The sequence below is a fragment of the Lagopus leucura genome, unplaced genomic scaffold, assembly GCF_019238085.1.
Source record: "Lagopus leucura isolate 7727_CA_CO unplaced genomic scaffold, USGS_WTPT01 Super-Scaffold_100065, whole genome shotgun sequence".
Lineage (NCBI taxonomy): Eukaryota > Metazoa > Chordata > Aves > Galliformes > Phasianidae > Lagopus > Lagopus leucura.
In genome coordinates, this window is record NW_024962309.1 from 299,595 (window position 1) to 326,819 (window position 27,225).

Below are 27,225 nucleotides of genomic sequence, written 5' to 3' on the forward strand. Positions count from 1 at the left end.
ACTGGAATCCCACCTGTTCCAACTCAGAACATGGCAAGCCACGGGGACCCTGGCATTAAGCTGTATGGGGGGCAAGTTGCAGTTAGTGTGGGTTATTTGGATTAAAAACTTGCAGTACTGCAAGAAGACTCCTGCTGCCTGGCTTCCAGACTAAATACATGCTATATACACCACAAATCTTCTCACCATCTATCCCCTAATCCTGTTTTAAAACAACGTAATGAGAGATTACAGAGTGATTGTAGGATTTTTTTTTGGTTGTATTCTCCTAATTCCCAGCCAGGACAGAGGATATTACAAAAAATACCACTCTTCAAATAGGATGCTAGTTCTACATATTAAACTTTTGATTAGTTAAGAAGAAAAAAAATGTTATGAATCACTTGCTATTGTCAGCACTTGCTTCTCTGGTTTCATTTAAAATCTTTTAAAACTTTCCCAGGTTTGAAAACAAACACTGATTTCCCTTTTTCCCATACTTTGGGTTGGGAAGATCAGCATTATGCTCTATGGCTTTAGGGTAGAAAAATGTGACAAATCGTAGCAATACTGATGGAGTTCATCAGCTGCTGCACACAGGGCAGTTCTGCTGACTTCAACCACAGAAGACACTGGGATAGAATATGCTTTTTTTTGTGGGTGGAAAAAGTGCTGTCACACAGTGTGCATTTTCATATCAAAAACATAAGCATTGTGGCACATTGACAGTCTTTCATGGTATCAGCTGCTTTCTTCTCTCCATCGCATTTTTCTTCCATCAAACTCAGAAGTAAATGAGAAGTTCCCCACCTGTTTCAAAAGGTTTTGGAAGCAGATCCGAAAGGAACACTAGATATACCTTGATTCATCTGATAAATCATACTCTCGATTTAATATACATGAACATTCCCTCCTCCTTGCTTGCTCTGGCTGGATCAGGTCAGATCAGATTACTCAAAATGAGAAGGTGGAAGTGTCAGGAGAAGGCAAAGACAGAGAAAGGATTAGCTGAGCGTTTTGACTGGGAAGTGGATCATATTTTACCTTCTGTCAGTTGCAATGTCTGACAACTCAAACTGGTACCACATTCCACTCTAACTGGGGATGGAAGAAGAAGGTCGTGTTCAAAGACCCTCTTTCTCCATCAAATAAAGAACACAGTAGAATCTTCCAAGTTTTCTCAAATGCAAAGTATCAATGAAAGGCTTCATCCATCTGTGCCCCATGTTTACTTTCTGGTCTTTCTGCTTACAATCAATATCAGGCACGGAGGTGAGGGGGTCTGTCCGCACTCCATGGTATCAGCATCAAACCCAGAGACACGATGCAAATGAATGTAAATAAATGTGCCTGCTTTGAGCTCCTCTCCCACTTCCGAGACTCTTTGTCTGCTATTGATTTGCAGTACGCAGAGCATCAGAAATCTCAGTCTGAGTTTTCCACAATTAAATTTAGTAATTCCAATCTGCTGCAGGCCAGTTGGCAGTACAATAACACATCCATCAGCACTACCTAAACAAGGTAAGAGCGAGAGAACAAAAGTTCTAGCAGTGACTTATTTCAAAGCTCCTTTAAAAGACAAGATCAGGGCAGGTAAGGTGATTCTGAGCAAGGAGCCCCTGAGAGCACTTTTCAAATAAGAACTCAGGTTTGCTGCATACTGATTTAAAAGTAGCCCTGTAGACAGATGTGCAAAACACATGATGGAAAGAGGTAAGGGAGAGCAAGCACAGTGACTTGGGCAAATGCTTCTTTCCTTATGGAAGCCAAGCGGAACGTGAATGCTGTTTTCTCCCTATTTATAATGAAAGTATACAACAGGGTGTTGGAAAGCCATTCTCTGCCTTGCATATTGCAGCCCTGTAATTGGCTTACGAACCTAGCACTTTCTTTTTTCCTAGAAGGAAGGTAAAGCATTATGTTCTCTTCCAAAATGCGCAGCAGGATCTACTACAGCGAATGCTGTTACGTTTTTCTGTTTTAGCTGCAATAGCAGCAAGAAGTGCAGCCACCTGTGAGAATCTGGGTCTGTTGCCCTGCAAATCTGAGTTTTGCTAGCATCAGCAGCCCATCACACACTCATTCAGTAACACTGGGACTCCATCCTCACATGTTCATTTGCATGAGTGATGCTCAGTTGAACACCAAGCCTAAACGACTGCCCAAAATCATTACTGTTACGTTCTTTGAGCCCCCCTTCCTCTCACTGCTGTGACCCACAAGTGTACGATCGCTTCCTATCAGAGACACTGAAGTTACAGGATCCTTTTCAAACGCTTTTGCTGCTCTCGAAATGAGTGATCGTTTTTTGCTCCTAATGTGCTGCTCAAGACACACAATGCAGATGCACACAGCCTTTGCTCCCAGAGAGGGAGAAATATGGTCAGCTGCAATTATTGATTCTACATTGTTGTCAGGACTTTAAACTGTTCTTTAAAGCCATTGTGGCCCCTTTCAAGCAGTGCAGAAACACAGCACTTCCAGCACTAGAAGTGCATTAAAAATGCAACACTTGAAGCCTGCCTAATAGATTGATATTTCCCATGAGCTGTCAAGTTGAAATTAGCTATTGAAAATTCACTTGTCCAAAGGCATGTTAAATCTACCTGAAACTGGGCTCTGCTTGTTTGCTGGCTCGTTTGTACGTTTAAGAAAATGCTTAGATTTTGAACTACTCATGATTTAAATGAATCAGAGAAATTTGTGTCTTTTTTTTTTTTTAAACAGCATTTTAAAACAGACTTTTTTAAACACCAGCATACACTTATTTGATCCTGTTTGCCCCTCCAAACTGCCAAGGCTGCCTTGAATCCTGTAGCAAGCCCTGGATAAAGGCTTAACCACTCTTGCACTGGGTTCTAATTTGAGGTCATATGTTTTCCACTCCCCAAACTCCGCTCTGTCTCCACAAACTTTTCCTTTATCTGGGATGGGGTCTATAGAAGAGATATATGGATCTACAGGCCACCATGAGGTCAGTTAAAGGTTGTATCATCCTCTGAAAGTGCAGAGTCTTCCCCACTGATGGAGCTGTCTTGGGGAACCTATAGGTGGGAGTCCAGAATACCACTCAGCATCCCAGGAGGTCGTGAATCTCAGCAGACTGATGGTTGTCACTGTTTTTTGGATCCAGTTCCTCCATAAAAAGAGAAATAACCTGACAGCCTTGAAATCTGGTGTTGTTGGACACCTTGTAGCTTTCTGATCGCCAACAAAAAAAAAAAAATCACACAAAATTTAATTCAGAGGAAAATCTGAGCTGTGTTTGCCAGTCTAAGTGAATTCTCCTATGACGGAGATTCTATAGATAGCTTTCTATTTCATTTCATGGTATTTCTTCCACTGTGATGTTACAACCAGAAACCACAGAGGGAACAATTTGGGACTGAATAGAAAATGATAGTGTCTAGACAGCAACTGTGCCTGAAGTATTTTCAAGGAATATTAAAAAAAAAAAAAGAATTCCCATCAGCTTTGGGCTGCTAATAGCTAGAAGTTAAATCAAAATTAACATTGTCATTATTAAGCAGATTCAAGGCAGGTATTTTAAAAAACAAACAAGCTCAATGACCTGGAATAGGAATTCTAATTTTCAAAGCTGGACAATTATTCATCATTTATATTATTCAATTAGTACTGATGTTTCTAATGAGTAATGTACTTTATGTTTCCATCTGGTATTCAAATGTATCATTCAGTTTTATTCTAAGGAAATAAACAGAGCTGCAAAGGGTTTTTTGATACGCACCTAAAAGAAGGAGAGGGAAATCAGTGACTGGATTCCCTTTCGCATATTAGAAAAATCACTCCCTTGGAATAAAAACCATTTTTGCAAACAGTCCAAGGATTTAATGTCTTCTCAATCTTCTTTTTAGAGGAACTAAACAACATCTTTCTGGTTTCTCTATGTTGCCAGAAGGTTGATCAGGTTCAGATGGCCACAGTGCCTTCATGCCAATATTTACACATCAAATTATTCAGACAAGAACTCATCGTTTCAGACTGCTAAAGCCATTCCTACAAAACCTCTCTTCTTGTACCAAAGCAGGCTGCTCCGACTCACTAAAAGCACCTCAAAGAAACAGGTAACGTCAAAATACTTGTGTGACGTTTCAAAGCACTCGGTTCTACTGAGGTCAAATAAAGCTAAGTTGCAGTATTCATTAATCGTTTCACAGAAAAAAAAAAAAAATCACATGCTTTGATTTTTCAAACAAACTTGGATTTTGAGATTTAAGGATGCCCATGTTTTTAACGTCGACCACATCACGGATCCCATTGGGGCCACACATGTATCAGAATCTATTCTTTTATATCCACAACAAAACATACATCTATAAAAGTTTGGTGTAGAGCTCATCTCAGCTTAGCAGCTCAGTTCTAACAACCATCGCTCCCACTTGCTTTTTGACTTCATCCCATCCCATTCATGACATGAATAAGCAAGAAAAATGAGGAGAAGGCCTCTTTTCATTTGGATGCTTAGAATTAAAACAGCCCAACCTGAAAGCCCCAGAAACCTTCCCATTAGCGGAGCGGCTTGTAGCCTCAGCCAAATGCCACAATTCCAAGGAAACAACAGAAGCGGGCTTTAGGGTCTCTAACCCAAGCAGCTCTCTTTCCATAATAAGGCCATTACATTCTATTGGTGGCATCTCTGCACGACTGCCCTGATAATGAAGTCCATAAAGGATGCAGTCTGCCTTCTGCGGAGAGATTGGAGCAGCCACAGCCTGGCAGGGAGGGAAATCAATGACTGCGATGCAAGCACCCTGTTGGCTACGGTGCAGAGTTATCAATTTTCTTCCCAGCTAGACAGCAGCTGCTTCACTCACTCCATTTGTTGTGTGCTCTCCCCATCCCCCCCCCCTTTTTTTTTAAAGGAAGAAAATTTAACACACACAAAAACCCCACAAACAAACCATGACAGCAAAAAGAACAAACAAAGGCTGTCCTTCATACAGCAGCTGGCCATGACATCGTAAACCAGGCTAGAAACATTTTTACAAAAGAATTTATATTTGTGTCAAGCTGAAGATCCAGAGATCCTTCCAATAAGATTTCCATTTTGACCCAGTAGAACTTCCAGCCTTGAACACCAAGGCATAAGGTCACCTCTATACATGGACTCAGCTGAGACCCTCAGCTGCTGTAGGGCACTGAAGGCTCTCCCACTGGGCACTGAGTGTTCCACTGTCTTCTACTAAATATATTCAGCTTAGTTTTGGCTAAGTTTTGGCTTTCCTACAAAGGGAAAAAAAAAAAATAACAATATCTGTAAGTGAGCAATGAGCCCACTTAAGGGATTGGTGCCTTGTTAAGAATGTTTGCTCCAGTGCTCACCATGCATACATCCTGACTGTCTTGAAGAAGGGCAATGAAACACAAGGGCAGATCAAGATTTTGTCTGAATGAGTTGTTTGAAGTATTCCAGTATAGTTTTTGTGTGTATATACATACATACACACACACACACACAATATATATTCAAATATTACACAATCCTTTCCAGAACAAGCCTGGTTTTAGAGTATGAGAATGTTGTTTAACATGCTCTCCTTTTTCTAATAAAGGGAATAAAACTATATGAAGTGTCACTAGGATGAGAAAAACAATGAAATGAACACAAAGTTATTCATTAAAACCTCATAGACAACATCTACCTGCTTTTCCCACACTCACTTTGAAAACGAATCTGCAGAGAAAAGATTGTAATTCATGAATCATGATGCCAAATTAAGTTTTAAACTTATTGCACATAATGGCAATCACCCGTGCACATGCATTTATCCTATGGTAAATGAGTTTTATGTGGTAACTTTTAAGCACTGTGGTTGGTTTGCTTCTCCGACCACATGCTCTCACAGATTTCAACTCTCTTATGGTTCTTGTGTTAAATCGTTAGTGCTTTTCAACTTTAGTTAGACTTTTAACTTAAAAAAAAAAACTGCTTTCCCCTTGGATGGTATAGAATGGATAACGAGTGCAGTCATCTCAAATCTATAAAATATGCTAGGACACTCAATAAGCTTGATATGGTGCATGCAAGCCCATAATTAGTTGGGCAAAAGTAGCAGCTATTTCATATTTAACCACAGCAAGTGCCAGCTCTGCATACATACATCACTGAAGGATTATGAAAAGAGGGGAAAAAAGAAACTACTAAATATATTTACTTCAAGCAAACAGAACACCAGGCACTCACAAAGACAACACGAGCTTACTATAATATTTAATTTACAGCTCGGGCTCCTATGGCAGCTTTACTCAATAAAGTCATTTCATACCACTGAACAGGATTTCCTTTGGGGTGGTGGGGAACCTGCCCCAACAGGTGAAGGATACTTCTGCAAGAAGTTCTGACTTTCAAATGGAAGCCTTTGAGATCGAGACAAATCCATCATTGTTAATGCTGAAAACTAAGCTGTGGAAACCAAAAGGAAATGAATCAATGCAGTGGTTCACCAGCCATGTGGAGAATGTCGTTCCTGGAACTAATAGATGCTATGTCATGCCTCTGGACTGCTTCCCAACCATTCCTACTCAGCTAGAAAAGGTCAGGAGGAAATACTATTTTATTCCCTTTACTTCTCTCCATTCCTGCTTCTTTTTACTTATTTCCACAGAGTAACCCGTAGCCTAAGTGTATCCAATGCTGCAAAGCACAAATTAACAGAACAGCAGGATGCTACTAATAAGAAGGAGTAGCAGACAACAAAAATAAGTTCTCATCCTACTGCTCAGGCTTTGCCCAGCTTCAGTTCTCATTCTGGTTTCTGACTGGCCACGCAGTCAAGGAGTGTTGCATACTCTCAACCATATAGCAATAATAATAAAGATAAAAATCATACAGCCACTAATTAATAATTAGAGCATGGTTCCTTTTACCTACAGGTTCCACAGTATGAACCTTGAGATAAACCCCAGTGATTCACTGCACTAACCACTCCTTTTAGATTGCTAAACGCTGTCATAACCCGGCTAAATGACAGGGAAAAAAATCAAACCCATGAACCACTGACTTGTGTAGAACAAGTTTCACAGCTCAGGTCTGTTCTGAAGAAAAAAAAACATAGCAAGATTCAGAGCGTCTCCATTTCTTTCCACTTCAACCCTAGGCTGAAGTCCAGCTGCGCTCAAGGAAACACTAAGTTATCTCAGTACTCTTCCAGTGCCTCACTTTTTCCCCTCTAACACAGTCAAGGGGCTGTGCAGCTTCCAACGTATTTTCCCAGCACAAAGCAATGAATAACACCATGTTCCTTGTCAAGCTGCAGCTCTCAACATACAGCAGCACAATGCTGCAGTGGTGATTTTTTTCTGGCCGTGCTCTCTGTCATCCAGGCTGTCTTTCCAGTTAGGAACATTTTCCAGCTTTCTGAAATAAGCAGATCTGGTTTGGACTCTACTTCAAACAGAGAAAGAGGGAAATATCCCCAAATCTTCATTTTTGAAATCTTCAACACTGTACTCAGAGAGCAAATGTCTGAAGCTATGATAGCCACGAATTAAGTGCACAAAAAACGGGCTGTGGAAGGGAGAAGGAAGCTGAAACTCATACTTTTGATCGTACATGTGGAAGAAATCCTAGAAGGTCTGCTTCCCAAACCACTGCATTTTGGCAACAAGGCTTTTCTCTTTTTGTAGCTCCAAGTGGCTGCAGCATTGCTCTAATGCATGAGCAGAGGGATGGCTTTCAACTTGTAGTGTGCACCCCAAAGAATTTCAGGTGGTTATTTCCACTCCATCTTTCCACATAGAAAATATCTTAAATTGCTATAGCCAACTGAAAAAGCCACCATTAGGGAGTATAAGAAAACTATTTATGTTGGACAGACTAAAGGTCTTAATAATGATGTTAATCCTATTCCAGTTTCTTGTTTCTTGAGAACAGAAAAACCCTCCCAGGATCTCACTTCAAAATTGCTTACAGCTGACAGGAGTTCACCATCCTTAATGAGCTCAATAATTATCACTATTGAATGAGCATATTGATCTGTAGCTTCCAGTGATGACAGATTTCCTTTTTGAGCTGTTACAGGGGATAGAATTACAGTATATCTTTGTATACATACTGTGTGGATATACAAGCAGACTCAGTAAACTAGTATTGAAAAAGAATGGTTTTAAAATGATATAAGGGAAGCCAAGGCAGTGTGCTGTGTGGGAGACACCCCCCCAGTACATACGCTACTCTACAGAATCAGAGTTCTACTGGTTGCATTAGAAGTCATTAGCAGCAGTCTTTTAGCTACTTGATAACCCAAGAGAGGTGATGATAACACCTTAAATCTAAGGTTATTATTATATTAAATCTAATACAGCCCTGTGGATCCCAAAGCACGATTAAAACTGTTCTCAAATAGAGGAGATGTTCTCCTGTTTCCCAGAGTCATAAAGCAGACTGGGAGCACAAGAATAAACCAGAAGAAGAGGGATATGAAGACACTGCAGTTGCTAACTAAAGGCTTTGCTGTCTTTGCAACTATGAACTACAGAAATAAGGATTGTACTGATGTAGTCAGCTCTGTGCTTCCTCACTTATTACTTACACTGTTACTTAATTCTTTCCCTCTTTTAAAGCCTTTCGCTGCTGACAGCTCAATGCTAGATCACACTGGCTATTGGTTAGCTAAAGCAGTTTTACAGGTAGGTCAGCAGACTCTCTATATTCCAGGTGACCTGAAGCAGACCCTTCTGATGTTTCTCCCCCCAGAATTCAGTAAAACTGGAAAGTACAGTTGTATTTTCTAGGGAAATAAACCTTGGCACATGAAAATAGGCAAGCTGCAAAAGCATTTTCAAATTTGCTCAGTGCTATAACAAAAAAACTCCCCTGAACCAGAGCTGAAACGGTGCAAGACAGTGTTTCTCTGCAATTTTAAATGAGGGGAAGAACTCATCAACACCTCTGCTCAAGATCAGCACAGTTGATCCCTACTGGTAACTGATGCAGATTTAACTCCTGAAGTATGCAAACACTGACTTCCACACCTACTATCTTAAGTACTCAGGTAGCAGCAGTAGCCCTAATATCACTACTGAACTAGAAGTGAACTGTTGGGAATGGATACCTCTTAAAGGAAAAAATAAAAGGAACAAGCACTTGGAAGGGCAACAGATGTAAATTCAAGAACTCCTGATTTTATTCTAAACTTCTGCCTGTGACATAATGAACAATCACAGACAAGCCACTTCATGTTGTTTCTCAGTACCTTAATTAGAAATAATACTCATCTCACAGTTCTGCAGCTGAAAGGTTCTATGTGCAGAGATCCCACTTTTGTTTAGTATTCTTTGTTTTGCTTTTTAAACGGAGATAAAAACAATTTGCCAGAATTCCCCAGATCAAAACAAATAGCAACCCGCAACAAATGCCATGGGCAACAACAAGAGGCTTCCAGTACATTGTGCTAATCAAATTCATTTGTCACAAAGAGCCAAGATACATTTTGGGTTCTACTTAGACAGAAAAAAATACTCTGAAAATTCAGTAGTATACTACTATAAGCTATATTATAACCTATAAGTAAATATATATACATACATATATACACACACACACACACACATCCTGCCTACACTTAAACTTGCTGCTGAAGGCAAGCAGCTTGCTGAGCCACTAGAAGATGCCAGGAAAGGACTCTCAGAAGCCCCAACTAACACCACAATGCTAGTTGCTGGGGTGGAGAATGTAACAGTGGCTCAACAGTGTCAAAACTATTTTCTGAAAGTGTAAATTCTGTTCTAACTAAAGCCCATCTCATTCTCCTGATCAGTTTCAAAAGAACCAGTCAAGATGGTACCACATTTTATACAGGGATGGAAAAAGAAAAATCTCTTCACGGGTACCAACCTATGCTGTAAGCTTCAGAACTTTCCCTAAACGGAGTTACTCAGAAACTCTGCCTCCAATCCAGAGAAATCAGCTTAAGCATTTTGCACATTCATTAGTTATCAGCTGAATGGAGAGATGACTGCCCACCTCGGACGGTGGAAGGAAATTGAGTTCAAACATCCCTGGAGGTGTTCAAAGTCAGGCCGAACAGGGCCTTGCTCAACCCAAACTGCGGCCTGATTTAGGGGCTGGCAACCCTAACTGCAGCACAAAGGTTGGAACTGGATGATCTTCGAGGTCCTTCCAACCCAACCAATGCTATGAGTCTATGAAAGCCCTTGCATAAAGTCTCACAATTGCTTGGCTGAGCCTGCACCAGAAACAGGTTCCTCTACCACTAAACACTACCCCAGATTCTACTCTGGATTAAATTATTTTAGCTTTGCAAAACAAACAAACAAACAACTGGAGTTGCCCTTGGCTCACTTTGTTAACTCAGCCCCACTGACAGCACAGGCAGCTGTTGCTTTTAGTTGTTTCTTAACTGATTCTATTACAACTATAATAGCTGCCAGGTTACAGGTGACTTTAATATCAGAAAGGCATGGCTATCACTAAAGCACACAGGTGTGTAAAATTATATGGAAACATAAAAGATAAAGTGAATATGTTATTAAAGTGTCTTGCGGTTATAATGAAAAAAATACCAGTTTAAAAGTTTTAAGAACTCCTTAAAATAACTCCCTGGGAACAATGTTATGTCTGCAGTCTGGCATTTCTGGCAGAGGGTACTGTCAACTGCTGGAATTCACTGCTGTAGTGACTACTGTGGTACTTCCTTGGCATTCAACTAAATGAAGAGCTGCCGGACAGAAAGGAAACAGATCTAGTTTGCTGTTAGATTTTATCATGAAAACAATCTGGTATTTGCTAGTGATTAGAAACTGTAGTAGATTATCTTGAACATATATTCTGCGCTGGTTTGGTTGTTCGGTTGGAGATGTTGGGTATTAGGAAAAAATTCTCCAAAAGAGTGGTGATGCTCTGGCACAGGCAGCCCAGAGATCCAGCCATCATTGCTGGAGATGTTCAAGATCCATAGATATGGCACTGAGGGACATGGTGGGCATGATGGAGTTGGGGTTGGAGATCTTGAGGTCTTCCCAGCCATAATGATTACGTGACTCTGAAACACAACAATGATATCAACAGCTCGTCCAGCGCCATCCAGAGCCATACTATCCCTAATTTCTGACGAAAGCCCTTTCCAGAGAATCCATTTGATTTTATTAAAAGCAGAAACCTATTGTGAGCAGTCCCCCAATGCTGCACTCACTACAGGTGTCCAGGCTTTGCCTTGCACCACTAGAACAATTTCACAGAAATTACCTTATTCCATGAGAATTGATCAAAATATAGAAAGGTGGTCCCTGCTTTCTGCTGCAAACACTGCCACTAAAATTGAGAACAAAGGTGCCAAAGAAGTCAAGCTAACCAGTGAAAGAGCTTTTTCATTCCTTACACGTAAGTGGACTCAGAAGAACACAGGATCTAATCCACTCTGTTTGCAAGGAAATGGAAAACCTGAAATGGAGGGAAAAAGCCTCTCCCCTATACCAGGAGTTCATTTCACAGATAAAATAATGCGAGCCTTGCAGCAACAAAACTAATTAGAAGCAAATATTTACAAAATGCATAGAGGCCAGTTAATGATATTTGGTGTGATATAAAAACTGGCATCTCCCATATCCTGCCTTGGTGGCACAGCAGGGTGGAACACCTTTCAATACCCAGAGCAGCAACTCTTATTATTTTCAGTTTGTTGCTGCTTTCTTTAGCTGAGAGAAAGCAAAAATCCTCCATCAGCCATATTTCTTCACTGTAAATCTTTTAGCGAGTTGGAATAAGCTGCTCTCTTGATTAAACACAGGACTGTTTTACTCCATCATTTCCAGTATTAGCACCAAGAAGAAACACATAAAAGCCTCACTGTAAATGAGCAGTTGCTGAAAAAGAGCTGTGTGTGGCTTGTAAACCATCCCAGCGTCTCAGATCTCACTAGAACCTACAGCTCCAGCTCAGCATCTTGCTTAAAGTGCTGTAAACAGGTCTGCAAATTATTGATATCTAATAAAGGTAATTGGGAATGGTCAGGATGAAGAAAGCATCTTAGCTGGAATGATCTCCAAGGTAAAAGAGAATAGTCGTGGCGAGGAGGAATTTGTGCCTGAAATTCGAACTTCGAAGGGTCAATTCAAATTGCAGCCCAGGCTGACACAAAGTCTACCAGTAGGATGCCTGATGTCAGTGGGATTAGACTCCTGTGTCCATTGGAGAGATCTACTCTCTCTCATAAATGAATGTTCATTAAGCAGCCAACAGACGCAAAAAGAAGAATATAATAGAACAGCACATGGCTCAACAATACGTCGATTTCACTAAGCCCTCTTGGACCTATTTAAGCAATAGGGCTGCACTCAGACCGCAGCGCTGTAAACAAACTGCCTCCAGACTCGGCAAACCAAGCATAAGCATAAACCTGGCTATGCTAATTATTCTACCTTACATCATTCAAAGATCTTCCATTAACTGGCTGGAAAGAAGCCCGCTATGTCATTCTATATTTCATTCCATTCCTTTTTAATTCAGTCTCTCCATTAGGGCCCAATCTGATTTCATCTTTTACTTTGTTTGTTGGAGGTGGTTTCCTTGCAATAGGGAAAACTGAGGAGGCACATTTGGGTATGGCACAAACAGCCCCGCTGTATCTTAACAAGACAAATATTACACCAAGTTAATTTGAAGGTAGTATACATAATGCAGCATATCAATTTCATATGACTTATGGGACTGTGCCTACGAAATAGTAACTTAAAACCACCATTGTGTTGCCAGTGACAATTACTGTACTGTAAGCTGTTTCAATGGGGGCACACACATTAATTTAATTCATTGCAGCAAGCAGGTAGGCACGCAGAGAGAAAAAAAAAACACCGCAAAATGACAAATGCTTTACAATTTACAACATAAACAGTTCCTTCAAGACTACAAACCCCTGTCATGTCAGAAGCACCTTCTGGCACTGCTCCAATTCATTAAGCCAGCAGCACTGCAACATAAAAAAAACGCGCCTGCAAGCATACATTACGATCATTGTTAGCTCCATTCTGCTCTGTCGCTCATATGGGTGCGATAGCAGGGAAAGCATCTAAGACTCATGAAGACTGCAATCAAGTCCAAACTCAGGAGGATTTCCTTCCTACTCTTTTACAGGCAAGTTACGCACAAACAAGGCCTGGAAATGCACGACTCAGGAACCATTGCAGGGCATGCTGTGGGCACTGCACTTAATTGTGGATTTCAAGAAAGCTGGATTCATTTTGGGTGGACAGATGTGTGCTTTAATCTCAACCTCTTCACATCTTAGAATCACAGAATATCCCAAGTGGAAGGGGACCCATAAGGATCATGGAGTTCAACTCCTGGCTCTCATCACTTTTATTATTACTGAAAGCTTGAAAGAATATCTCTGACTGTTCCACCATCTCAAGGTGTATGTGCAACAACAACAAAAAAAAACTAACAACTCAAAATAGTTTTGTTAACTCATGCTCAGAATTTGAAAGCAGTGGGAAGTTCTGAAAAGAAAACCACCAACCACCACCTGTTTGGGTCCTCAGCCAAAATAACAAGGGGAAAAAAAAGGAAAAACAATGACAAAAAAGGAAAGTAAGATTGCCTGGTGTAAAAAAAACCTGCAAATGCAGAGGAACTTTCTAAATGCTTTCTACAAGCTACCGTCTTTTTCTTGTCCTTTTTCTTGGCTATTTTTAAGTCATTTTTATCTGGTGGCGTCAGTTGCTAACCATAGTAATCTCCTCTTACAGAAAAACGAAAAGGCTTCATGAGATTATGTAAAAGGCAACCAAGAATAGAAATTAATATAAAAACGAAGGAACGTACGGGCTGTTAGCATTTAAGACAAGATGTAATCTTTGAGAAGCAAACGCTCAGATGTCTTCAGCAGACATCATTCATGTGTAAAGAAATGACAATATCGTGCATTGATCTACCTTGACAGAAACTCAGGTTTCCAGGAGCAGCTGTTGCAGCAGCAGCACCATCAGCAGTGCCATAATCAGTGCTCACCATCAGTGCACAGACCTGAATCTCCCATTCTTGGCCCTATAGCAGAGAAATCCAGACCTCATCCTTCAGTCTGTGTGTTTGTGTGAGGGGAGGTGGAAATAGTTTTATTATTTAAGTGCGTTTCAGGTTTTACCAGAATTCAGGCTTCTCTTTCTTTAAACTCTCTTTCTCCCCCTTATCATCATCTCACATTTTCCATGAAAAGCACTCCCAGAACAACCCGAAGCAGACAGTAAGATGACCATCATCCTGATCCCAGTCACACCGAACCCTGACTCGTTTGCAGAAATTAGCCAGAGCTTCTAGTTCTAACCAAGCAGGTTAAACAGTGAGACACGTTTACATGCAGGAGAACCAAACTTACTCCAATTACCATTGCTGCCTCAATGTGAGGTGCCCACGGCTGCCAATTCTCCTTTGTTGCAGTTCCCAGAGGTTTAATTTACATCTTTGTGATTCCTGTTGCACATGATTAATAGCTTGCAAAGAAAATCTAAGCGAAAGCAGTCAGGTATTTTGAGTTGCTAAGCTCCACAAATTGCTCGCACATTTCACTTCATCATTCTGGGCTATTCTAGAAGACTGAAAAGATAAATTTTCTTTGAAACTGGCCACATTCCTGCACATTAATACAGTGTTTTCCAGCTTCTCTATATGAAAAGCTACATACAAAGATGCCACAATGGAAGGATCCTTTCACCACCTTCCAGAACTACAAAAAGCAAGCAGGGAATGATTCTATAGCTGACCAACAGTTGAAGGGAGAACAATTAGTGTTAGCACTAGATCATGTCAACAGGGCACATGAATGGCTTTCTACAATACATTATAATGAAAACTGTGATGAAATTGCTCACAATGCTTTTATCCTAAGCCTTGTGTTTCAGAGTAAGTGAACTCTGTAGCTTCCATATTACTTCTTAGCACACCAAGGTCAAACTGCTGTGACAAAAGATCTCAACTCTTGGCCGCTACAGAGCAAGGTATAAAACAGAACAGAAGTAAAGCAGTGCAGTTGATTAAACAAAATATGGTTAAGTGCTTCTTTAAGCAGAATCTGCATAAGCACTCTCTTGAATGATGCCCGTAGCTCAGAACTTTGTTAACTTGCAAGCAGGGCATACCTGGTTTTATCGCCTTAAGGTCACTGCAAAATACATCTCAGCACTTGGGAGCCCATGCCTTGTCCATTTGCTGCTCCTATGGTCAGTGAGCGCTACCTGCAGGCAGGCTGCACCCTGACACCCCTTTGCAACCACACGTGATGAAGCCACTGTGATGCAATGTCACCTCAGCCACCAACACTCATAAACTAACAGCAGACACAAGGCAGTGACTTCCAGGCACGTTATAATTCCAGGCAGATGTGCCCCTGGGTGCACTGCCACAGGAGTGGGCTCACCCTGGTCCAAGATGTAAGGCAACATCTTCCCTGCATACTGCATTATGCTGCACGACCAGGCACATCTCAGGACTATGATCATAATGAGCTGCATTGAGCAGCACAGATTTCTAGAAAGACATATGAGTAACTGCTGACAGATTTGCTTATTAGAAATGAATTCCATACCTTGTTTGGAACTAGACAAATCACTAGATAAATCTGGATGTAAATCACTCCTTAAAATATATATTTTTTTCCTCCAAAAATCCCTTTCTGCCCATTAGATAGAAGATGAAATTCAGAATACTGAATATCAAAAAATAACACTGAAATGAATCAATGCTGACCCAATATCCAAGAGCCATGAACTATTATTCTGACACTCGAGCACAGAGGAAACTAATGCCTAAGTTGAAAAGAGATTTCAAGTCACCACGATTAAGAAAGTTGTGACAGAGCCCTGTTGGAACATGAAAAGCCAAAGTAGGACACGCTCTGATTTTAATTCATTTCATTAGTTACAAACAATACAGATGTTTCAGAACAGCAAATTACGTTCTCTCTCACACTGCAAGTGCTGCAGTAAGAATGAACAATGAGATGTGATGATGATGGAAAGCCAGCTTTTACATCTAAATTTTAACAGAGAAGTCTTTCTGCATGCCCTCCCTCACTAATACTGTGGCAAACTGCAAATACTACAATGCTATCTACAAAGTAATTAATCTTCTTTCAATCCCTCATTCTCCGAACAACTACGAAAAATTCTCATGTATCCTCTTTCTACAGCAAGATCCTACTCAACTATCTGCACATTGAGCATTCACGATGAGATTCCTCTTCCTCTGCAGGATGACATGTCTCCAGGTTGAAAGATTCTGATGATTTCCTCGGTGAAATGAATCAGTACGTCTGATAAAAGCACTCCTCCATCCCTGACAGACTGCATCTGTATTATCATGCTCAGTAAAGATGACTTGCAGCACGCTCGGAGAAGTGAGGTTACACTGTTCTGTGCTCCTGTAGCCACACAAGAGAGCATTAAAAATTTTCCAACAGCTGCAAAGCTGCCTGGTCCCTTATGTATCACAGAATGGGTTGGGTTAGAAGTGACCTCAAAGATCATCCAGTTCCAACCACTAGATCAAGCACCAAGGTGCCATCCAATATATCCCCGCCTACTGAAAAAACTATTCCTTGCTTTGTATAAACAGTGTAAGTATCTTCAAACTGTAGATTAGACAAATGTGTGCATAAGAAACTGCTTCCTTGCTGGGGGGCCCACTGATAACTCACCAACACTTCAATAGGGAAACTAACACCTGGCAGCACTGCAGTTTCATGCTGCAGGATGAGGCAAGGAATGTACTCAGGAAACTTCAGCCTGGAAAGAAGTGTCCTGTGAGAGCCCACACTTTACCAGAATAGTACAGGAGGTTAAAAAAAAAAAAGAACAGAAAAGAAAACACACTACTCCAGGAGCTGACCTGTAGCACAGCACAGCTATGAGCATGCAATGCTTGCACCCATGAGCAAGATGATGCTCTTAGGCCATGGCTCCCAAGGATCCAGCCTACCCCATCTCATGAAGCACTGCTCTCTTCAGCTGACTTGGGATCTCTTCTTTCTCGGTTTTGATCTACAGCCAAGGATCAAGCCTTGCAAAAGAGAAACTCAGCTACTGTAGTTTCCAATTACTCTCCCTTCCCCTTTCCCAGGGGAAATCCAGCTAATTACTCTGAGAAGACAAAACAAACGAGCAGCCAAACTGATATTTATCCACTAAAAATTGAAGACCAACACAAAAACCAAACTGCTATCGAGACAAATATCTGTTCTCTGTACCTACAGTTGATTCACTGATGTTTTTCAGTGATTTTACCAGGAAATTGAAATAGACATATCTGAAATTCACATATGTCTTTATTATACAGATTAACTCATTTAAATCAGAGGGGCTTCCAAGTCTTTTATTAAGAAAGCACAGATAATGACTGCAAGAAATGCTAATTTTAATTTTGCGGCTCTCTCTCCATTCAACTTCACTGATCAGAAAGACAAATTAAGAATGATAGGGTGCTTACCCAGAAGTCATTTGTTAGACATCTTCAAAAATCGATGCTTGACACAACTGAGTATCTTTTCGCAATAGAATTTTATTTGTCATGTTGGGCCAGAAGCATCAGTTAATAATTCACTCCACAGTTCCATAAACCTCCACTGCTATCTTTCACACAACCTTGCAGTTTCACAGGCTGTTGTAACAGCAGCTTAAAATAGTCTATTATCAGCGTTGACCCTCACTGTTATAACTCAAACAGATGCACTATCTGTGATCATTCTGACAAGGAAACAAAATAAACAACCCAGCAACTTTGAAAAGGACATATACAAGCTGCATACATACACACGATGGTTAACCACTCAAAAGCTCCTATTGCTAGCAGGGAAGGTGAAACCAGCAGCTCTGGTTTCCCAATTTGGTGGCCCAAATGCCAGCATTGCTATGAACTAGGGATGAATCAGGGTCACTTAGTTCTGATTCAGCTCTGGATTTTCTATTTTCCCAAGTTCTTGGACACTTAAATGATAGGTTAGAGTTCAGAACAGCCAAGCTGCAGAAGTGAGGGTGGCTGGAATTACTGCGAGTATACAGGTCAGTATTCAGAACAGCAAATTATGGGCTTGGGATCTACAACGATCCCTACAGAAATCTTGAAAACGCAGATTAAAAGCACAAAGTAGGGTAACTACAAACAAGCTGCATCTTCTTTGAGTTAAACACAGTCTTCAATCATTCTACAGTGTCATTCCCATCTTCAGTCACAAAAAACATCACCTTTAATTGAGTTCAGCATCCTGATTTTCCAACTCATGAAACAGTGTGCCAGCCTGAGCTTCAACATACCACAAAGCCCACAGCTTAGAACTGAAGTCTTTGGACTGTTAAATAATGTTTACTGAGCAGTAGCAGGGAAAGGCGCTCCACACATGAGGTTAAGACTGCAGCACATAAGCAGTGATGCCAATACACAGCTTCCCAAATATCTGCTCCTCTGGCAGTTATTTATTCCCTTGAGTCTTTACAATACAGTTGGCTCAAGAGACCACAATCACAGAATTGCTCAGGTTGGAAAAGACCTTCAGGATCATCAAGTCCAACCAACCCAATCATACTACCCTAACTCTAACAACCCACTGCGACATCATGTCCCCGGGCACCACATCCAGACAGTTTTTTAAACACATTCAGGGATGGTGACTCAATCACCTCCCTGAGGAGTCCATTCCAGTGTTTAACCGCTCTTTCTGTGAAGTTTTTTTCCGATATCCAACCTAAAGCTCCCCTAGCACAACCTGAGCCCATTTCCCCTTGTCCTGTCCCCTATCCCCAGTGACAGCAGGGTCACTGTTAACCACAGAGGAGAAGAGAGATCCAACATTTCTGTCTAAAACTCCACTTTTCCAAGTTTGTGTATACAGTGTGCTCAGTTCAGTTTATTTCTACAGCAGTGACAGAACCCGCGACTGCTACAACTTGTTTTGACAGCGCAGCAAACTCTCCATAGACTCCCATTATCTCTCTACCACTTAGCACGTCTCAATAATGTGATGCTGTCTCTGCAGGCTCGTGCATTCCAATGGGCAAACAATTGCAGAAACAATTCTGCATGCTTTCTCGAGGAAGTGGGGGATCCTTGCTGCTGGAAATCAGAACAAAAATAATAATGGGGAGATGCACAGCAGTCATCTTTAAACACAGAAGGTAGGATGCTGTTAATGCCGTTTAACTTCTAACACAACAGGAGTTCCTAAAATACCAGCTTTGATGGATTCTATACAAGTGTATGCATACACCTGTAGATTTGACTGCGCGACGCCAGCAAGGAGACTATTTTGGTGCTCTGTTGTTTACAGCTGAAAGAAACAGAACCTGGTAGACTGAAGGAATGCTGAGAAAACAAACAGGCTAACCCAAATTCACTTCCTCGCTCTCGTAAACCCTTCCTTTAAAAGGCAGGATATGCAGACAGATGGGAGATAGGAGCCAAACCCATATGCTTCCTTTAAAGAATTTCACAGAAATCTCACTGAGCTGTGTTTGTGGAATTAATCAGAGCAGTGGCAAACATTACACATTTGTAACGTGCATAAGCAGTGTTGCTATAGCTAACACTGAATTGTTTCATTACAAACTCCCATGTTACGAGTTTAATATTCCTAGCTGTGGAAAAAAAAAAAAAAAACCACAACAACAAAAAAACCAACACAACAGTTTGGGCAAAATGAAGTGGGAATGGCTCTGGGAAGATACCTGTATACATTCAAACTTCCTGGTGCTAACACAAAACGTATTTACTTACTGAGCTAAAAATCAATAGGGCAAGAACCAGGAGAAAACAGCCTCCAGATCTACACAAAAAGTCAACACCTATTTGTTCCTATTATTTTAATAGGAAATCATTTAAAAAAAAAAAAAATCTACACTACAAAACAATCTGCAGAGAGCAAAAGCAAGGCTGGACACAGAACTAATTGTAATAGTCAGGAACATGACAAAGAAAAAAAAACAAGTTATGTCTCCAGTTTTAACACACAGCATAAGGAGATACTTTCCAAGAAGGGAGCAAAATTAGGAGCATAATTCTGAGAACTACTTGCAAAGCAATGTCGCTGCGCTTTTGCCCCATTATAATTGAAACGCTGCTTCTCAAGGGCATCTAAAATCTTTCTGCAGTTCCAGTGTATGCTCCCAGGGATATGTCAATGGTGGGTGAACCATAGGAGGTGTGATCCCACACTTAGCAATATAAATGCCCACATGTACAAAAGCGCTTAAGCCCCAGCAAGAACATGGCACCCAATTCTTTGTTTTTAACAGGAGAAGGATAACTAGCATCCTATTTGCATATATACATCTTTAGCTCTTGCAGACTACCTACCTGGGTCTGGAGTGGCAGCATCACAGCAGTTCCCTATTACTATTGACACATTTTCTCATAAAACACCATTTCCTTGGTTAGGAAATCATCAGAAAATTAGCCCTCGAAAAGAATGTAGCAACACACTGCCAGTCTGCCAAGAGGCCCTATTTAATCTTAATCTATTATAAAAGATGTTTTCTGTAACAAATATTTTATTATCTTCGCAATCAACAGTTCTTTATATTGATCACTGCAGTGATTCATAAATTAGCTCTACTATAGGAGAACAGTAGCTGTAATTTTATGGGACTAACTATAGAAACTTCAATGAGACGCTGCTCTTCCACTGCAAACACAGCACTATTGATAGAAGTTCTATGACAAATAAAACACTTCGTAAAGAGCACACAGAAAAGCTTTGTGCTAAACTACTTCTCATTATATAAAAGCTTTTAATGTATTACCAGTCTTAAACAAATCTGCTGGGGGGGATATTGTCTCTGCATAACTGTAATGGATTTAGATTACACTATCATCAGGAATATCTGTTTTTGTGGCTGAACATGGGCTAAAGGCTTAATGCTTGAAAACAGTGCTGGCCTCACTGATTTATGAGGCCTGGATGTAATTAAGCATCTTCCCACTTACTGTGAAACTCGTGACTTAAAACGCACATTATATACTCCTTTTATAATCCCTTCTGTATGTTTATGTTTAAAAATATAATTGGAGAGGAGAGCAGCAATTATGTAACTGCTCATATTCTCTATTTGAGTACTTGGGCCCAAGAGGACTCACCATTTTGCTAGCTGCATCCCAAGGACCAGCTTGGATCAAAAGATCCCCTACAGGACATGCTCTGTGGTTACACAGAAGCACTTCAAGCATTAGTAGAGCCTGTTATGGGACAACATAATAGGGATGGGTTGGAAATAAAGTTTGTAGTCTGCACTATCTTTGTGTACAAGCACTAAGAAAACCCAAATCCTCCTCATTCAAGCAGAATTGGAGCCCTCTCTGCACAGTGCCAAAGAAACATCAATGTGAGGCTTTCCCTGCAAAGAGGAATTTTTAAAATGAGAAGAAATGAATGAGACAAGACATTTACCTGTACAGTATATACATTAAACAAATAGGACAGGTATGGCATGCTAGCTACACACTGTGCTGCTACTTTAAATTTAATTAATGTCTGTCATTCATGACTGCCTAGTAGATTGGATTTGCAATTAAGGAAATACTCTCACCTGCTTAAAAAAGTTTCTGTAACTGAAGGTTTAAAACAGAGCTAACAAAACTGTCAGGCAGTTCTCAGTCTGTGCTACAGTTCCAGCAGACATTAACCCTGGTATCCCAGTCCATAACTGGACTGTGTTTCCTTTCAAAAATCATTTATCTCTCAAGTGCTGCAATTTTGATTTCTAGTTTAAAATTGAATGTCTTGCAACATGCAGAGGTTCAAATTCCACTCCTGTTATCACGAGTTATGTCTATCCTCCAGGCACAATCAGATTTAGCCCAAAACCCAGAGTTTAGCAGACTGCAGCACATAATGCTTTTACTTACATTATTTTTAAAAGAAACAAGGCCAACGTAAGCAGAAACCATTTTAATCTTCATCCCTTTCATGCTGGAGTAGTTTGATCACCTTAAAGGGATTGAAAACAAAGGTCCGAAAGCCATATGGGACAGCACGAATGGTAATCTGGTTAACATTTCTGCTCGATGTTTCCTCCCAACTGGGCACACTCCATTGGCTGTGCTCAGAGCTGACTCTGAGATGAGGTCAAGCACACACCGGATGGAACTGTTTCACTCACTATTCCCCTGGATTATCCCAAATGGTGAGATTAGAGCAGCGTTGGGCAGCTGGAACCCCCTCCCCGCCCTCCCCCCCCCCCCCATTCCCTCCATCCACTGCTACGCACAAAACCACTCATGCACGTCAGCAAGGCTTTGAACTGGGGGGAGTGGGAGAGGGCAGATCCTTCTTTGGCTGTGTTTAAACTCACGCCCCCAACCTCAGCTCCTTTTGGAGTGACAAGAACAAACTCAGCCGATCCTCAGCTGCTAGAAGCCAGAACTGGTTTGACAGAGATCCCTGGGCTCCATCTAGGGTTAACCAAGTGAACTATTTCTGTTTGAGAGGAGGCGAGACTGGATTAACTAAAGGTTTCTTCTGGCTTTAAAATTCACACAGAGAAATCCAGGAGAGACAGCTGATTGTCTGGCTCAGCATCCCAAGCCCAAATACCCGTCTACTGAAGAAAATTTCCATTTTTTCTTTATAAGTTGGTCTGTGAAATAGAACAGTATGTGAAAAGTTTCTAATTATTTTTACCACTGACACAAATTCTGGCCTCAGGCACACTATACATTCCCACTTGTTCTCTATTTTTGGACAACCACATCTCAGCAAAATTGAGTCCCATGCATACTTAAAAAAAAAAAAAAAAAAAGCAGAATCCATCCCCTGATGCAGGGTCTTCCATTTCTATGACTGGCAGCATCAGATTCTACTGAATGTTTGCTCCTTTCTCCGAACAAAAAATCTGATGCACATCAATCCAGCATTGTAAGTTTTAAGGCAGCCTGACTCTTTCCTGGAGATGTTCCAGAACCACAGAGACGTGGCACTGAGGGACATGGTCAGTGGGCATGCTGGGGATGAGTTGGGGTTGGACTTGGGGATCATAGAGCTCTTTTCCAGTCTTAATGATTCAGTGATGCTACACTGGTAAATAACCGAAGAGCAGGTATCCTGCATCCCCGCTGCACTGGGGCAAGCAGCCTGACAAAGCACAGGAAAATCCCTGGGCAAGAGGTAGGAAAACCCACTCAAGACCCCACAAGTGCCCATACGCAGTTCCATCTGTTGCAGTAAGAGATGATGTGGGGACCATGTTTGCACACTGATGAAAATACACATAAACAAGAATTCTAGTGCTGAGAGAGAGGAACTCCAGCAAACAAAGATACAGATTTTCTACTAAGAAAACACAAGGCACAAGCAGGTTTACAGAATTCCCTTCTTAGCCTTGAAAAACTGCAGTGGATTAAAAAGAACTAGAATGCATTTCATTCGTTTAGTTCAGAAAAGAAACCAAGTGACACTCTGCAATTCGTTCATTTACAGCAAATATTAACACAGAGTGCAATTTTCTGCCTGACACAACCATTTTATTTTCTACCAAGACGAATGTTTAGAACAGCAAAGAATAATCAAATCATTTTCTATTCCAAAAGAAGCCTCGCGGTCTCATCGCGCGTTCTCACCATTTTGTAAATCATTTAATGATTTTCTGCTGGTTTAAATACGATCTCCCCATACCAAACTGATTAGCTAACGTGAAATATTCATGACAGAGGTGCTTCCAGCAGGCACAGAGTTCCTAAATCACCCAAAGATTTCCTGCTACTGTGAATCTTCCTTGCCCTATGGAACAAATTGAGATAACGCAGAACCAGTAGAGTCAATTTCTTGCCTGTGATGTTTCTGGCCCATTACAGAACCAACAATGTGCTACAAAAGGAGAAAGAAATTTCACTTTGAAGTTTAAATTTTCAAATTAAATCCTCAGAGGTTGAAAAGAAGAACACTTCTTGATCTGCTCAAAGCACTCTTCAAAACAAACACTTCCAGTCAGCTGTAATGTACAAGATATATAGGAAAGTTGACGTGCAGTCATAAATCAGTATTTTAAAATATAAGTAAAACCTGATATATAAAGCTCATAAAACAGAGTTGTTGCTCTCTCTTTGTACAGTGGTCTACCTGAGCAAGGAGTAGGTGATTTCCTATTAGAGAACACTGCCTATATTTCACTTTAAGCACAGGGTGAATAATTTTACCTAAGCAACTTACAGATCAGATCTCTCATTCATTGTTATCCTCAAAAAAGAAAAAAAAAAAAAAAAAAAAAAAATCTAACATATTTTTTTCCCCAAAAAAAAAAAAAAAAAAAAAAAAAAAAAAGGAGAAGCAACTGGCTCACCTCAAATAACAAAAAAACAGACACAAAAGCACTGCATGAACATATATGAAGTTGGATCTTTTCCGCAGATAGGGATATCTATTTCCACTGCTACCTAAAAATGCCCAGCAATAAGGCTGTCTCAGGCCTCCCCAGCATTCAGATAAATGTCCTGACAGCAAGATTTTAAGAAACATCGAGTCTGGCACAGCTCACCTTTAAAACAGCACCTTAGAGTAACTGTAACCTCTCCCTTGGCTACTATTTGGCACTCACAAAACATTAGCTGGATGGCCATTTCCTCCAGTTCTCACTAATGTTAGAGAACCAGACTATCAGTGGGAATCCCTTTTATTCTGATAGATCTTCGAAACAAGTTAAGCTGAGCTTTTTCCCAAGCATCTGAGACACTTCACAAATAGGAAAGGATGGTTAGACTCATGCATCCCATCAACGACATCTTGATGGAGACAACTTTAGTCATAGCCAAGGCAATAGCGCTAGAGATGCCACTGAATAGGCAGCCAATGACGACACCAACACACCATCCCATCAGCACACATCCACGCTCTTATTTTCAGGCTCCACTTCCACATCTTACTTTGCACAGCCTGAACTGGGTGCTCTCACAAAGTTAAGCCCTGCATGAAGCAACAGAGATCCTTGGTGCGATGCAGTGAGAGAGAGGAGCGCGCCGAGATCCATACAGAGCATCCTAACGAAGGGCCGCTCTGTTCTGCAAATGTGAAAACCCCAATAAACTAAATGAATTTCTCAAGGTCACAGAAGGAGTCAATAGCAATTGCAAATAGAACCCAGCAGACTGACACCTTAATGACAGATAGACCGTTAATTTGCACTTTGACTCACCCGCAGCAGCGGGAAGGCGGAGTGAGGTTTCCAAGTCAGATCGTTACATTTTAATTTTGCTCTGTGCAAGCAGAAACAGGGACAGTGGTATGTGACAACAGCTAATCCAGTTTATAAAGAGCAGCTTGCTACACTGAAGTCCAGACATTTCATTGTCAGAATGCCTATGTGCTCTCCATGAATCATACATGCATGCATGGCTATCTCAGTTCCACAGGGCTGTGTCGGCTGAATCTTCTTTGGGACCACACATCAGATGTTCAATAACCTTGGTGTGGGAGGAGAAAACCAGACTGGGACAATAAAACCAGATGTCACACTGAAAGAAAGAGGGCAGACAAAGCAGATTTGTACCTTGAATTTCAATTTAAGAGAATTTCTGTTGGAAACTACAGATCAGGAGCAGAGATCACTTTAAGATCACTTCAAAGGTTTATTTTCCTTGCCATAATAAACCTGGAATTCCCGTTTGTTAAGGGATAAATACATAGTTTTTAAAGTTTCTGAAGCATGTATCTATACACACACACACAGAATTTTTAAACCACTTTTTATTGGAGGGGGGGTATGACAGGTTTACAGCTGCCACAAATTAAATGAAAGTCTTAGTGAAAAGAAAGCAGAAGTTGCTTCCATTTACACACAGTAAAACAATAACCTTTGCTGCACACACCCTCATTTGAACAGCAGAAGGGAAGAAATGACAAAAAAATAACCCTCTGCCCCAAGAGATAAAGCAATTTATTAGTATTTCAGTGCTGAATGCACTTGTCAAATATTTAATCATCCGATTCTTTACATTAAAAACTGCGCAGACGGAGTCTGCCATAGGGGAATAGTAACAAACCACAGAAGTGGGAATATTTTTGGAGGATACTTATCAAGAAGAAATGGAGATATCTGTAGCAAAGATGGCACTGCTGCTATTGTGTGCTGAGGAAAACATTAGAGGTGGCTGGGGAATAGGATATATGAGAACAGCAGGGCTCAGCCTTGCCTTGATTTGCTAAACACACACTTGAGAAAACTGGTTAGGAAAGATTTGCACACTGTGATCTAGGTATGCCTCTGCATGTGGAAATAAGGCATTTATTTGTAAGGGGCACAAAACCAGCAATCTGCTTGGCAATGCTGCCCCTTAAAGTCAGCTTGCAGGGAGCTCCAGGAAAGCTGTGATCTTTGGTAGATGAGGGACACAAAGACAGGAAGTCAAGACAAGTGTAAAAGCTCCACATCTGGCACTGCAGCACAGGGCAACACAACGGAGAACGTAACCCAAGGGACAAGCCAATGAAGCACACTGGGAGAATTTCCTTAGGTTTCCTGATCACAACAGCGTGATCTGACATAATGTAATGGGTATAACTCAAAATTCAGTAGAGCTGACCTAACTTCTTCAGCTTCCATTGCTGTCTGCTTCTTTTTCCCACCTGGTTGATGGTTGGACAAGATGACAACAGCAGTCTTCTCCAACATTAATGATTCTATGGTTCTAATTCTTTTCATTCTTCTTTTTTTCCTTACTGCTTTTCCCCAGTCCACCAGGTGTTTCTTTGTGAAGTTAGACCTTCCCCAGTTTCTCTATGACATTAACATAAATGATGAGCACATAGAAAACAGAATTGATGAGATAACAGCTTGAGTAGGAATACAAAATCCCGTCAAATGACCTTTGTGTCAAATTTGATACATCCACACTGCAAAGAGTTTCAAGTCTACCCTGTGCAAGGAAGCTAGCTAATTTACATCTACAGAAATGTAATACTTGTAAGATGCTTGCTCTTCTCACCATGCAATGAAACTCCTTGGTTAATCAAAACGTTAGGAGTTAAGTCTTTCTTCAGCTAAAGCCTAGCCAAACGTGTTTCCATCAGTCACTGCACGCGAACCTAGCTCAACACATCCATCATACACCTCCACTGCTTATTTAGCACTGACATTCTGTCAGTATTCAGCCCCCATCTGCACATCAGCATCTATAGACATCAGATGGACACATCAGAAAGCTGACTGCTTGACCCAAAACAGCTATATTCAAGATACAGCCTGGAGACCAGAAAAAAAAAAAAAAAAAACAGACTAGAGAATATATAGAAAAAACATACC

The 27,225-nt window shown here is 40.8% G+C and overlaps 1 protein-coding gene across 15 annotated transcripts in view; it reads right to left on the reverse strand.

The window, feature by feature from the left end:
• Positions 1-27,225, reverse strand: part of LRRTM4 (leucine rich repeat transmembrane neuronal 4) — a 419,106-nt gene that overhangs the window by 59,730 nt on the left and 332,151 nt on the right. The window lies entirely within an intron of this gene.